This window comes from Pipra filicauda, unplaced genomic scaffold (genome assembly GCF_003945595.2).
Source record: "Pipra filicauda isolate LSUMZ 115617 unplaced genomic scaffold, ASM394559v2 scaffold34_size3990699_pilon, whole genome shotgun sequence".
Classification (NCBI taxonomy): Eukaryota; Metazoa; Chordata; class Aves; order Passeriformes; family Pipridae; genus Pipra; species Pipra filicauda.
Window position 1 is genome coordinate 831,242 of NW_024104476.1, and position 13,427 is coordinate 844,668.

The following is a 13,427-nucleotide window of genomic DNA, read 5'->3' on the forward strand; positions in this document are numbered from 1 at the left end:
AATATACTGGCACAGGACAGAAAACTGATAACAGTAATTCTACAGAGCTTTTGAGCCAGGAGAAGAGGGTTGCAGACAATTACTGCCTTGGAGGCTCAGATGTTCTAAAGTAAAAAGGGGGAAAACTCATAATTTACCTGTACTGACCACTTCTGCAATAAAAAAAGTAATTTGCTCTAAATTAAGATCTTGCCAAAACTGAAAAGTTAGACAGGTATGCCTGAGAAAGATTATTAGCAGATATAGAATGCTTTCCTATGTAATCACAAATGCATAACATCCTTCTTACACTTAACCTTTATGTGCTACCAAAGAACAGTATCAAGATTGTCCTTCCAGCGCACATCTGTAACTGAAAGCTTTTAATATCCTCCTTCCATCTTGCTCAAAGCCAAGATATCAGGAACATAGAAAGATTTAACCACTTATTAAACAGCGCTATTATGTCAAGCAATATGTTCTTTTCTGCAGGGCACTAGTGAATTGAATGTGCAAGAGAGACAAAGTGTCTAACAAAGTAAAAGCTGCTGCATGACAAGGATTGCCTCTGCTCTCACAAGGAACTCGACTAGCAAGGAAATCTCCTTGTGGAGTACAAACACGAGCAAACCTATGACAGCAAATGAGGCAACGGGAAACCACAGAAATAAAGATGTAGAAAGAGACTGGTGGACATGAAAGTTGGGTTTTTTGAGGTAAATATTGCTTCAATAGCACATAAAAACTTCACAGAATCATAGAATTATTGAATGGTTTGGGTTAGAAGGGACCTTAAAGATCACCTCATTCCAACCCCTCTGTCATAGGCCGGGATGCCACCCACTATATCAGATTGCTTAGAGCCCCATCCAAGCTGGCTTGTTGGATTCAATTTGGGGTCTAATTGCTTGGATTGCCTGGCTTAAGACAAACTTGACTCTCTCTTCCTCTTTTTCAGCAATGTGGACTTGGAAAAACCAGGTTTAATTGTCATGTTTCACACAACCATTGCCCAAACATGGCGCATGCCGAACACAGAACACAGGTAAAAATCAGACCCTGAGGCAGGAACTCATATCAGAGAATTATAGAATATCCTGAGTTGGAAGGAACCCACAAGGATCATTGATTCCAACTCCTGGGCCTGCACAGGACCACCCCAACAGTCTCACCATGTGCCTGCGAGTATTGTCCAAACACTTCTTGAACTCTGTCAGGCTTGGTGCTGTGACCACTGCACTTGGGAGCCTGTTCCATTGCTCAACCACCCTCTGGGGGAAAACCTTTTCCTGATATCCAGCCTAAATCTTCCCTGACACAACTTCAGGACATTCCTGGGTCCTATCACTGGTCACCTGCCCCTCCACTGGTCCTCACAAGGAAGTTGTGGACTGAGGTCTCCCCTCAGCCTCCTCCTGGCTGAACAGACCAAGTGACTTCAGTCACTGCTTGTATGGCTTCCCCTCAAGGCTCTGCACTGTCTTTGTACACCTCCTTTGGACACTCTCTGATAGCTTTATGTCCTTAATCCATTTAAGAACACGAAATAAATATCATTATATAACAATAGGTATTTAACACCATGGCAAAGCTGCCACTGGGGACTGTTCCAGTGAAAGAAAACACAACAAATAGTTCTCCCATGGCAGTATTAACACACCTTTATCGCACAGTATAGATGCATGCACACCTATTGACATAGAGAGGTCAGAATGACCCTGTATCCAGTTGAACTACCCCACAGCTTCAGCAAATTGACATCTGCACTCTCTGTGAGGCCAAAACACTGCAAATGGTTCAGAATTCCTACATTCCTATGTCGGTGACTCTCATCTGCCTCTGAAACTGCTGCTGATACAGATTCACACTACCTCACATTTGTTTCCTGTCTTTAAAGGTAAGTCTAAATCCATAATTACCAGTTGATGTCATGAGTCAAAGAGACAAAAGCCACCAGCAATTTGGGGCTCTTCAGTTTCTGAAACCCAACCTGAGACACGCTGACCAACCTACATCTCTACTCACCTCTGCAATTCTTTTTTTTTGTTTGTTTTTCTGGACAGAATTCCACTCAGAAAAAGAAGATGCAGTCAAGAATGTATGGATGCATGACAGCCATGTATTTTAGACTTCCATGCTTAAAATGGTTACTTAAAATCGGTAAATATTTAAAAGGAAAATGTTGCCTGTAACTTTTGCAGGGCCTGGAGTGTCCAAGCAGCTACTTTCCCATGGTCATATAAGATCCTAAGTACAGTACTAAGGTGAGGAAAAAAAACCCCAAACCCCACAAAGCAACCCCAAAACTGAATACACTGTCATTTTAACAGAAAACTAAAATATTAACATAAAAAATGTATTATTATAAAAAGTAAGAAATAAGTCTCATTTTATTTCACCTTCAAAAAAGGGGAATTGTTGTACAGTCAGTAAAACAGACATTTAATTAGGCTCTGTAATTCGCATATAATGGAATAAAATATAAGGAAAAAAAGGCATATCTACCTCAACTCATTTTACACCATTGTTTGAAAGCATACAGCTTGCCTCCATAGCCTTTCTTTTCACAGCAACTTTCTGTGAGTCATCTCTCCCAGGGCTGAGGCATCCAGTAGGCTTTGTGCAGACAGGTCAAGTGGATCTGTGTGTTCTTGTAAAGTCATAAACAACACAAAAACTGAATGCACATAATTAAGTTGAAGGATACAGACTCATTATATCATTTCTGCAAAACGGTGCGAAGTTGCCAGCAATCAGATTGCTCAGGCGCTGCAAAAGGAATTGCTCTGGACCTAAATTGGACTTAAGGATCTTCCTAAAAAATCTTTCCATGGAAGAATAAGAATAAAACAGTGTGTTGGGGTTTTCAGTCAGAGTCTCAATTACTGCAGTTGTAGTAGAATAATCATATAAAAAAGTCAGAAAAAAGCATCCTGCACATGCAGATATGGATGTGTCTACATCTTATTGTATACAAAAAAAGGAGTGTGCTTGTGCACATTCAGCATTCAAAATACAAAAGAAACAAAATGATTTATTTCAGCCAAAAAAACAGCTGTAAAATTTAAAGGCATCAGGAACGAATGAGAGAGGAAGCCACCGGGAGGCACTATTGCCACTTAGCAAGTGCACGATCAAAGCCTCTCCTGCTGCAGCAGGTCTTTGACCATCAGCAAAACAGCCTTGTGTGCAGGTCAACTTATGAGCAAGGTACAGAAAATACAGGCATTTAGAGGATGGTGCGTTTTTACCTACCTTGAATAGTGCTGAAAGTGTTTGCAGTAAGAGTGATGTGCGAGTTTTCCTAGTTACCAGAGACTGAAGTGGTTGTGGTTTGATTTTTTTATTTTGCTTTGTTTTATTATAAGGCATCATCTAACTTTATCCTGAGCAATCGTGGTGTAATAAACAAGAGGGCTATAACGAACAAACCAAAATTTCAATGGATTTTGAAAGACCTTCTTTGTAAATTAAAAATTAAGGAATGTCTACATAATGAATGCTTACATTTCAAAACTGCAAATTGTTATGAAAAAGAGAAAACTGAAAGTGATGATAATATGATCTTTATTGCAGTTGAAAAAACCCTTAATATTTTGTTTTATTAATCATCTACTCTATCAACCCTTTTGATTATAATCTCACAAGAAAAAAACAAAGCTATGTGCAGCAGAGATGAAAAATGAGAAGCCACAGAAGCCTGAGGCATCCTGTTCATATACTGCCTCTCATCAGAATAAAAGTTCACAAAATGCAACTTCTTTTTTCTTCCAGGTGCAACTAAGTAAAACCTTATTTTCATGTAATTAATAATTCTTTGGCATTTAAAGAATATGGTATGTCTTTTTCAATTCTGCATTCCAGGATTCTGAAGGAACTTCATAAAAAGCTTTGACTTTCACTTACGTGTATCACAGTCAGTGAAGGGTTTACTTAGTATTCTGGTCTTATGCATTTACCATATTTTTAAAAGTTGCCATAATCTGGAAAAATAAAACATTATTTAGGACTTTTCTTATTTTATAATGAAAATAGCATAGGGAAAATGCCCTTTAAAATGCTTTATGATCTCTCTTGATCCATATGGACAAGAGTTTATTTCCTGAAGCTGATTCCTTTTCTGCTGTTACACATAATATTTCATATGCAAAATATTTGCCCTTTTTCACTTGAAGATAGAAACACACACACCTTTACTTATTGACAAATGTGATATCATCTGCCTTGACTGCCCAACACTTAACCCAGAAAGATCTGCTTATAGAATAAAGTATAGAAATACTCACATGTAAAAACCCAAAGTGAACAATTTTAAGGCACATTATACCTTGAATTATTGATTTCACCACACACAATACATTGACACAAACACAGTAGAGATCTCATTTGAAGCTCCTCCTTAGTGTAGAGGTTTAATGTTCAAGTGAGTCTAGCAGGTTAATCCATGGGAATATCAGATGTCGATTGGCATATCCGCCTGTGCCAAGAGCGCATGCTCAGGCAGGTGGAAACATCTGGCTTAAGTTTGCTTCTACTCAAAGCTACGGAAAAGCAAATCAGCTCTAGGCTTGATAGCTGTGCTCCCGTGAGAGTGTGTCATCTGAGATGATGGTTATGAGCAGAAACCAGGGTCAATAACACAAAATAGTTTTGGTTTCATACCTGGCTTGCCCTCTGCTGTGCACCAATGTTGCAGAGTTAGCCCAGGTCAGATCATGAAGGACACCAGAAGAAGGTGGTTTGCTGTGTGGGGTGCTGGCTGAAATCTAATTGCTGTTCTGTCATAGTTTATCTCTGGACAATTTTCTGTGCTTTGGATCTTCATCTCCGAAAGATTAATTCTCTAATTATCACAGTATTGTACAGATAATTCAATTTATGACTGCCATGGACTTCAATACTGTTGTAATGAGGTTCATATAAAACACTTTAGAGAGGTCCTTAGAGCTATCCTCTACAAAAATGCAGCAAACTGGACAAGCAGAAATTACATGCCTCAGGCAAAAGACACCCAGAAGCTTCAGGAAGTATTTATTTACTTCTTATTGCTGGACAAAGGAAACAAACAGCAAACATTTAGTTCTCCTCTCTTCCTAGAGAGAGAGGAAAAAATGAAACGTGCAAAAATTTATTCACTGAAAGAGCGGTCAGGCATGGGAACAGGCTTCCCAAGGAAATGGTGGAATAATCATCCCAGGAGGTGTTCAAAAAAACATGTAGACATGGCACCTGGGGACATGGTTTAGTAGTGGACCTGGCAGTGCTGGGTTAATGGTTGGACTCAATGATCTCAGAGGTCTTTTCCAACCTTCATAATTCTCTGATTCTATTATAAAAAGCGCTTGTGAAATTATAAAATCAAGTTATTCAGACCCAATTGTCTTTATGGGAGATTTCAACTTCCCAGACATAACCAGGAATATCACAGTGCTGTGAAAAACACGTCTTGAAAATTCTTGAAGTTTGTAGGAGATAACTTCTTGTCACAGGTACTCAGTGAGGCAATTAGGAAAGATGCCTCCTAGACTTGCTGTTTGTAAATAGAGGAGGATTCATGGGGGATGTGATGGGAGGTAGCTGTCTTGGCCACAGAGATCATAACATGGTTGTGTTTAAAATTTTCAGTGCAATGAGGAAAAAAAGACAGCAGTTGCTACCCTGGACTACAAACTTTAAGCTATTTAGGGAGCTATTTAGCAGACTACACTGGGAATCTGCTTTTGAGGCTTAGGAGTCCTCTAGTGCTGATTGTTATTCCAATCTACAAAAACAGTGTGAGGGAAGATCCAGGAAACTACAGACCTGTTTGTCTAACCTTAGTTCCTAGAAAAAATGTGGAGAAGATTATACTGGGTTCTGCTAAAAGGCATTTAACAGATAACTCAGTCCTCAGGCACTGTCAACGTGGGTTCACAGAAGGAAAGTTGTGTTTAAATAATTTGATACTCTTCTATTTTAGAGTCACCCATCAAGTGGGTGAGGTGAAGGTGGTGGATACAGTTTTTCTGGGTGTTAGTAAGGCTTTGGATACTGTTCCTCACAGCATCTTCTGGACAAGTGGTCCAACTATGGGATGTGTGGGTACAGGGTGCACTGGGTGAAGAACTGGCTGAAGGGCAGAGCTCAAAGGGTTGTACTGAATCTGGCTGGTGATCGGTCACCAGCTGTGTTCCTCTGGGTTCAATCCTAGGGCCAGTCCTGCTCAATATATTTATCAACAGTCTGGATGCAGGAGTTGGGTGCACCATTGGCCAGTTTGTTTATGGTACCAAAATGGGAAGTGTGGGTTTTTTGAGAGACAGGAGGCCTTTTTAGAGAGATCTAGACAGATTGGAGAATTGGGCTATGATTAATGGGATGAAATTTAAAAAAGCTCAAATGATGGATTCTGCACCGAGGACAGAGTAATGCCTGGCACAAGTCTAAACTGTGAAAGGAGGGGCTAGAGATCTGTCCTGCAGATGGGGAACTGGGGGTGCTCATTGGGCAGCAGCTCACCAGGAGCCAGCAGTGAGTGTGCTCTGGCAGCCCTGAGGATGAACACCATCCTGGGGTGCATCAAACACAGCACCATCATCCAGGAAAAAGAGGTGATTATCCCACTGTGTTCACTGTTGTTGTGGCCTCACCTGGATCCATCTGTGCAGTGCTGGGACCCACCAGCTAAGAGGGATGTGAAGGCCCTTGAATGCATCCCAAGGAGGAAAACAAAGCTGGTGGCAGGGCTGGAAGGCATGTGTTGTGAAGAACAGCTGAGGGATCTGGGTTTGTCTAATTTGAGAAAGGGTGGCTGAGTGGTGACCTCGTTGCTCTCTACAGCTTCCTGAGGAGGGGAAGGGGAGAAAGAGGTGCTGAGCTCTTCTCCCTGGGATCCAGGGATAGGACATGTGGGAATGGTTCAAAACTATGCCTGGGAGGTTTAGGCCGGACATTAGGAAGCATTTCTTGTTGCTGGGTATCTGTCGAAAGGCCTTGGTCCAAAGGGGGGAAGAAAGACACACAAGACACACTAGGACAGTGAGACAAAGAGATGTTTGCCTGCTCAGCGCAGCAGGCAGCTTTTTATTCAGTTCTCCCACTTCTACTTTCCCCCACACACAACACAAACATATTCCCAGAAAAACACCGAGGAATGCCGCACCTGCACTTCAGCCACAGAGCTCTAGGCTGTGTCCATGGGAACTATCTAATTAGCTCCACTGCTCCCATGGAAAATGGCCCAACACTTTGTAACATTCCAAACCCCTCAAACTTCAGTTGTGGGGCTGTGACTTCACCCCACAACTTCTTTACCAAAAGGACGGTCAAACACTGAAACAGGTTTCCTAGTTGATGCCCCGAACCTGTCAGTGTTTAAGAGGCATTTGGAAAATGCATTTAACAACACACTTTAACTCCTGGGCAGCCCTGAATTGGTCAGGCAGTTGGATTGGATGGTTGTTGTAGGTCCCTCCCAGCTGTTTAGTTCTATTCCTGTGACTCACAGACGGTGATTACAAAGCAGCTCTGGCCCCACACTGCTGACTGTGCTGAGAGTCCCCAGGAGTCCACTTAGGACCCTGTGTGTGTTTTTTCATGACTGTGTTAATGAGAGTTAACAATATTATAGACAAAGTTCATTTTAAAAGTTGCCATTTCCAGCCTTGATGTCAGAAGTCACCTGTAGGTAGGAAATAGTTTCACTGGTTTTATTAAGCAACTTAGTTGTTCATTTAGCCTCAGCTTTCTGGGCTTACAGGCAACCAGAACAGGTTTCTTGAACCACTTGCACCCAGTACCTCATCAGAGAGCATTTAGTAGATTATATTTCCAATGTTGTTACTACAAATTAAGACACGCAGGGCAGACAGTTCCAGAAAATCTGAAATTCGACCAAATGAAACTCACTACCTTAATCATTTGGAAAATTAATTTGTACAGGACTGAAGTTTCTTTGTTCTGTGTTCTTTTTCTTTTTCCCTGAAGAGTAGTATTGTTTCTACAAGTTGGTAGGAGTGGAAACCTATAAATGACTCTTGATGGGTTGCAAACTGCAATCCTCTTGCAGCTGAACAGAACAGTCATCCTAATTAAAAACTTAGTAACATTCTGTACAATGTCATGACCTGGCAGAATCTTTCATCTATAATTAATTATGCTCCTCATTTTTTATAGCCTTTTATTTTATTTTTTTTTTTTTTAGAAAAAGGAATGACAGTATTTGCCCCGATCTATTTAACTGTCAGAGAGTGAAATTTTGAAATTTTGGATTTGATCCACAACAATGAAAACTAAATCAGATGCATAAGTCCTGAAAATTACCTTAAAACTAACTCAAGCTTTGTTTGCTTTTACCAAGGTAGAGAAATAGATTTTTTTTTAATATAAAAATAAGTTAAGAAAATATGCACTTACTTACCTTTATTATCTGGAAATTGCTGTCCATTTTTTCCACTTTGATAATGTAGGAGCTGTAGAGCTAAAAGATAGGTTTAGAAGGCATTTGTTTTAAAATTTACTCTTTGGAGAGTTACTGAATTTATACACTTTTTTATGGAAAAGGGCAAAACAAAAACAAAAAGCTACAATATATAAATAGACCATGCACCTAGTTATGTACTGTAAATCATGCAGATAAGTATTTTTAACTGAGGAAGGAAGACACAATATAGCTGTTTCTAAGCCCTAAGGTGATGATATTCTGTTGTTCTGGAGACACTAGAAATGCACATAGATGTTGAGCTTACTTCTCAAAGGGAACTGATAAATGAGAGAAGGCATCCCAAGGGGTTCCCTTAGTTTAACAAAACCAAAAGTACTCTTCAATACATTGCTTTTTCCTCACGTCTTTCCTCAAATAAAATGAATTATGCACACAGATTGTTTCTCGTCAGTTTGGATGCTGTGGAATTTCTGTTGTAACAAACAGGGCTCTGAGGACTTCTCTGTAAATGCTTTTCCTGTTTATTTATGTGGGTTTTATCAATACACACGCTTATCTCAACACCAACATCTTATCTCCCCCTCAAAAAAACCCGAAACCCAAACATTATTAAGTTGGAGATGCTGAGATATGTTGTAAGTTGCTGCCTCTCTGCATCTTTCCATCTGCAGAGCAAATGGAATAGGAAAGTTTACATTCCTACAGGATTGATTGTGAGATTTTTTTACATCCCTTATATACTTTGAAAATGGATTCTCTGGCTGTTCAAGTTAATTTTATAACTAAATTAGCTGTAGGATTTAGGAATAGTCATGCACAATTAAAATGAAAAGTGCATACAAAAAACCAACCTGAGGATGTTTTTTGTGGTAACTCCGTTCTATAAACGGATATGGCAATTTTTTTTTTTTTTTCAAACAGACATAATTCTGCCTTTTTCCCCTGATAGCCCAAAAAATGAGTTGTGTCAGGATCCAGAAAATATGTAGAGCAATGGCTGACACTCAGACACCCAGTCTGGAAGATGTTTTCTGAGAGCAGTTGGGACATATATTCAAAAGGAGATACAATGCTAAAATACACTTGCAGCTTTTTTCTTTATAAAAACCAAGCTGCAGCAGTATCTGGCATTATATTATCCCAGTAGCTGCAATATTTACCCAGAAAATGTTGAGAACTAACTTGTATGCTTTGAGATTTTCCTCTGTAGTCAGCAATCTGCTCTTTCACGTCCATTCTCTTCTTACCATATGAATCTTTCCTCCTTTTTAACATAGGCAAACGCTTTGAATGTATCTACATGTTTTGCATTCAACAGAGAATGGATTTAAACAAGAAATAATCTTGAGGGCAAGTCAAGACTTCAGGACTCTACGCTCCTAAGTCAAGCCATTAGGCACCAGTGACAAAGCATTTCTGATTAAGACTTAAACTCAGCAGGTTATTTTGCACAAAGAGGGCATCACAATGCTTTTAGCACAAGATTTTTTTCCATTTTTCAGGTTAGCCATCTTCCCTCATAAGTGGTTTTGACTCTCAACTCTGAGGAGTCCATGTAGCATCTCCTTTGCAGAACTGACTGTGGAGACTAAATTGCAGAGAGCGCACAAAAAATGGACTTCTCCCATGCTCAGAGTTTTCCACTGGAAACTGCTGAGGCACTAGCAGTGCCCTAGTGAATCTGAGGGTCTTTGGATTGTCTACCCAGGGGAACTTGTTCTCTCCACAGCATTGCAGAGAAAGCATATGGTAGGCTTTGGCTTCCGTTTCTTGGGACCAAACACTTAAAAAACAACCACTGTTAAAAATTCACTGCAGTCCTTTATCCATCTGTCTTCAGTGCTGGTGTGAGACAATTTTACTCCAAGTTGTTTGTACTGAAGGAGTCCTACTTAACTGAAGTACTGCCATAGAAAATAGCTGAGCAGATAGGCTCTTCTTGGAGCTCTTCTTGGAGGATACCTTTGCTCACTGAAGCAGATGATAGCACTCCACAGACTTACACAATCCTGAAAAAGCAGGAAGATGCAGAAGGTTCATTTCAGCTAAGGGTTCTGTGGCCCTCTGTTCCCATTATAATGGGCTCATTTAAGTCCATCATAAGAGGTCTCCACATATGTTTGAAGTTAAACACTTGCACAACCTTTGGCTCAATGAAGTCATAGCTATTACCAGTTATGTTGGTACTCATTTTCATCTGCTCTCATCCTAGTTTGTATTAAAGAGGTTACTTAAGCACTATAAAGTTATTAAATATTGTCAAGACATGAAAAGTTTGGTGAGGAGCTTCAATTCCTACTGAAAAAAAAATATAGTTAAGCCACAGAGGAGCACGTATTTACATTTTTACAATGTGTTTATAATCACTATCCTTACAAAGTAAATTTAGTCTGTGAAAACAAATCAGCTTATGATAGATTTCTTTGGGGTTAACATCAAGGAAACAGCATGTTGCCATTGGATACACCTCAACTATTTACAGAAGAATAAATTTGGTCTGAAGTCAATATATTTGAATCCTTAACCAGGATGAGAAATACCAGTCATTCCAAGCATTTTTGTCTGTAAAAGTAGATGGTATCTTTCAGGAACTTTCCACAAGCTAGAAAGAAATCCTCCATGGATGGGGAAGGGTATAATTCAGTTGCCTAAGCACAAGTATCTAGTGATACTAAGTTCTAAGGTGGATATACGTATGTCTTAGGGAATATATATATATGAAATATATTGTACAGGAAGAGATGTTACAGCACAAGATCTGTAGGTGGCCCACATCCATCTGCAGCAGTAGCTGGAGGCCAGGTGTGCTGTTCCAGGTTTGTCACGTCACATTAGACATGTTTGGTACCTGCCTCCCTCCCAGGTGAATACTGTATCACCTTTAAAATGAACGAGAGCTCAGTCCTGAGTCACTGCCCACCATTACTGACAGACAATAATTTAAAAATTTAAACAAAGAAGCCAGAACCTCAGTTATTATTTTCAGCAACTCTAACTGAGAATTTCTAAAAAAAGTGTCACACAGTTCTGGTGACCCCATTTAAAACTACATCCTGCAGACAACAGAAAACAAACGCTGTGTCATCCCACTGAATATTGAAATAATGTAATAAAAGTACTACTACTAAAAAAAAAAAAAAGGAAAAAGAAAAAACAAGAAAACACAAGTAAACAAAAAAAAGCAAAAAACCAAAACCTACTGTCTTAACAGAGTTCAACCGATGATTTATTGCATGTTGCTTTCAGACTCATAATAGCAAATAATGAAATAATAGGAAATAATGAAACCCAAACCAAACTGTCCTACATTATGTTCATAAAAAACATGTCTTCTTTGCAGAAAGAAACCAAAACACAGCCTCTAAACCCACCAGATAACTCAGACCAAATGTAGCCCAAACAAGGTTATGGACCCTTGTTCCACTCTAACACTCTCTTGCTAGTGCCATGGTCTCTTTAACTATAAGATGCAGTTTTATCAAACACTACTAGCTCTTCATCCCCCTTTACGCAGTGTGTTAATAAAGTTTAGTCAGCAAAATAACAATTTGCAGTAGAACTACATTTCCCAGAGTGTTTTGCAAAGCAGTTATTTTTCAATATCTCTCAAGATCCATATAAGAGGGAAAACTTTCTCCCTGAACATTTGTCAGAGAATGGATTTCAAGACACAATTGAATCAGCCACTACAGTTGGTATTGCAGCGTTGTTCTCAGTTCAGGATTTGCAGGTATTTGTAAACAAAGACAAAAAATTAGGTTTTTAAAGGGACCTTATCTTGTCTCAACTTACTCTACTGTTGTATCTGTATAATGTTTTATAGTATAACTAATTTCTTCATAACAAAATTTAAAAAATGAAAACAAAATTCCTAAGAATTTTCTCAGCCCAGGAAGTGTTAAATGACATGTGGCACAGGAAACATCTAGGGCCATATAGTGAGCTTCCATTTTGGGTGCCTTAAAAATGTTTAAAACCCACAAAGGATTTGTTAATATGAGATAATATGGTTTTTCATACTTTTAATGCATGTTAGCTTCTATTTGTTTCAAAAATTCTAATATTGGAGCCAATCCCCTTTTTGGTGGGTTGTTCTAAGACTCTGGAGGATCAGAAATGGATTCAGAATTCCAGGGCTGCTTTTTTCTCAACTTGGATAAAGAAACATGTTACAAATAGCACTAGCTGTGTGTGAGGCTTCAGGGTTTTGTGGTTTTTAAAGGTGGATGTTGATGGCTCTTTTTTAAATCAGGTTGGAAATTATTCTAGTAAAGACTCCCATTGTGTCAGTAGATCTGGATAAAAATTATCATTACAAAATGATGTGTGGGTTTCTTTTCTTTAATAAAAAACCCAAAACAAACCAAACAAAACCTCAAAAGAAAATGGAAGTTAAGAGCTCAATGTAAACAAGGAAAAGCATTCATGTTGCTGCCACGAATAAGTGGTTTAGGTTGCTTAAGGAATCACCAGCAAAAGCAGGTTTAATATAAATTTGCTACAGCACAACAAAGTTTGATGGCAAGGTTCACTCTACTACTTAATATAGATAAAGCACACAAAGGAAAAATGGTTATAAAGTAACCTACAATGATTTTTGCTGAGACCAAGAACACAAAAGGGTAAGTAGGGAAAAAAGTAAGGGATGCAAAGGGATAACAGAGACACTCCCATTGATTCACAAAGTTCAGAGTGGACCCCCTTGCCAAAGAGTGGATCAGTGGTTTAATGGCCAGTCTTCGCAAGCGAAGATTTGGGAAAGGTCATTAACCCTTCCAGCCTGCGCAGTGGATTTTTTTTTTTTTTTTTTTTTTTTTAGGTGATACAAAGCGTGCGCTGAACTGAGCCCACCCTTTAGTCCTGAGGTTCATCTGCCGGGGCCGAGCAAAGCTTGGACAGTGGCAGTGAGGTCCCCAGGATGTAGGTTTGTTTAGAGTGACCTTCTCTTAGGTGGATTGCCTTCCACAGCTGACGAGCTCCACCTGCCCAGGGGGCCGGGAATCGAACCCGGATCAGTGGTTTAGGT

At 39.5% G+C, this 13,427-nt stretch overlaps 1 long non-coding RNA gene across 1 annotated transcript; it reads left to right on the plus strand.

Moving 5' to 3' along the window:
- The first annotated feature begins 49 nt into the window (after nt 1-49).
- Nucleotides 50-661, plus strand: LOC120323822. Its single transcript, XR_005564694.1, has 2 exons — nt 50-214; nt 472-661. It is a non-coding gene; the product is annotated as an uncharacterized LOC120323822 (long non-coding RNA).
- Nucleotides 662-13,427: the final 12,766 nt, after the last annotated feature.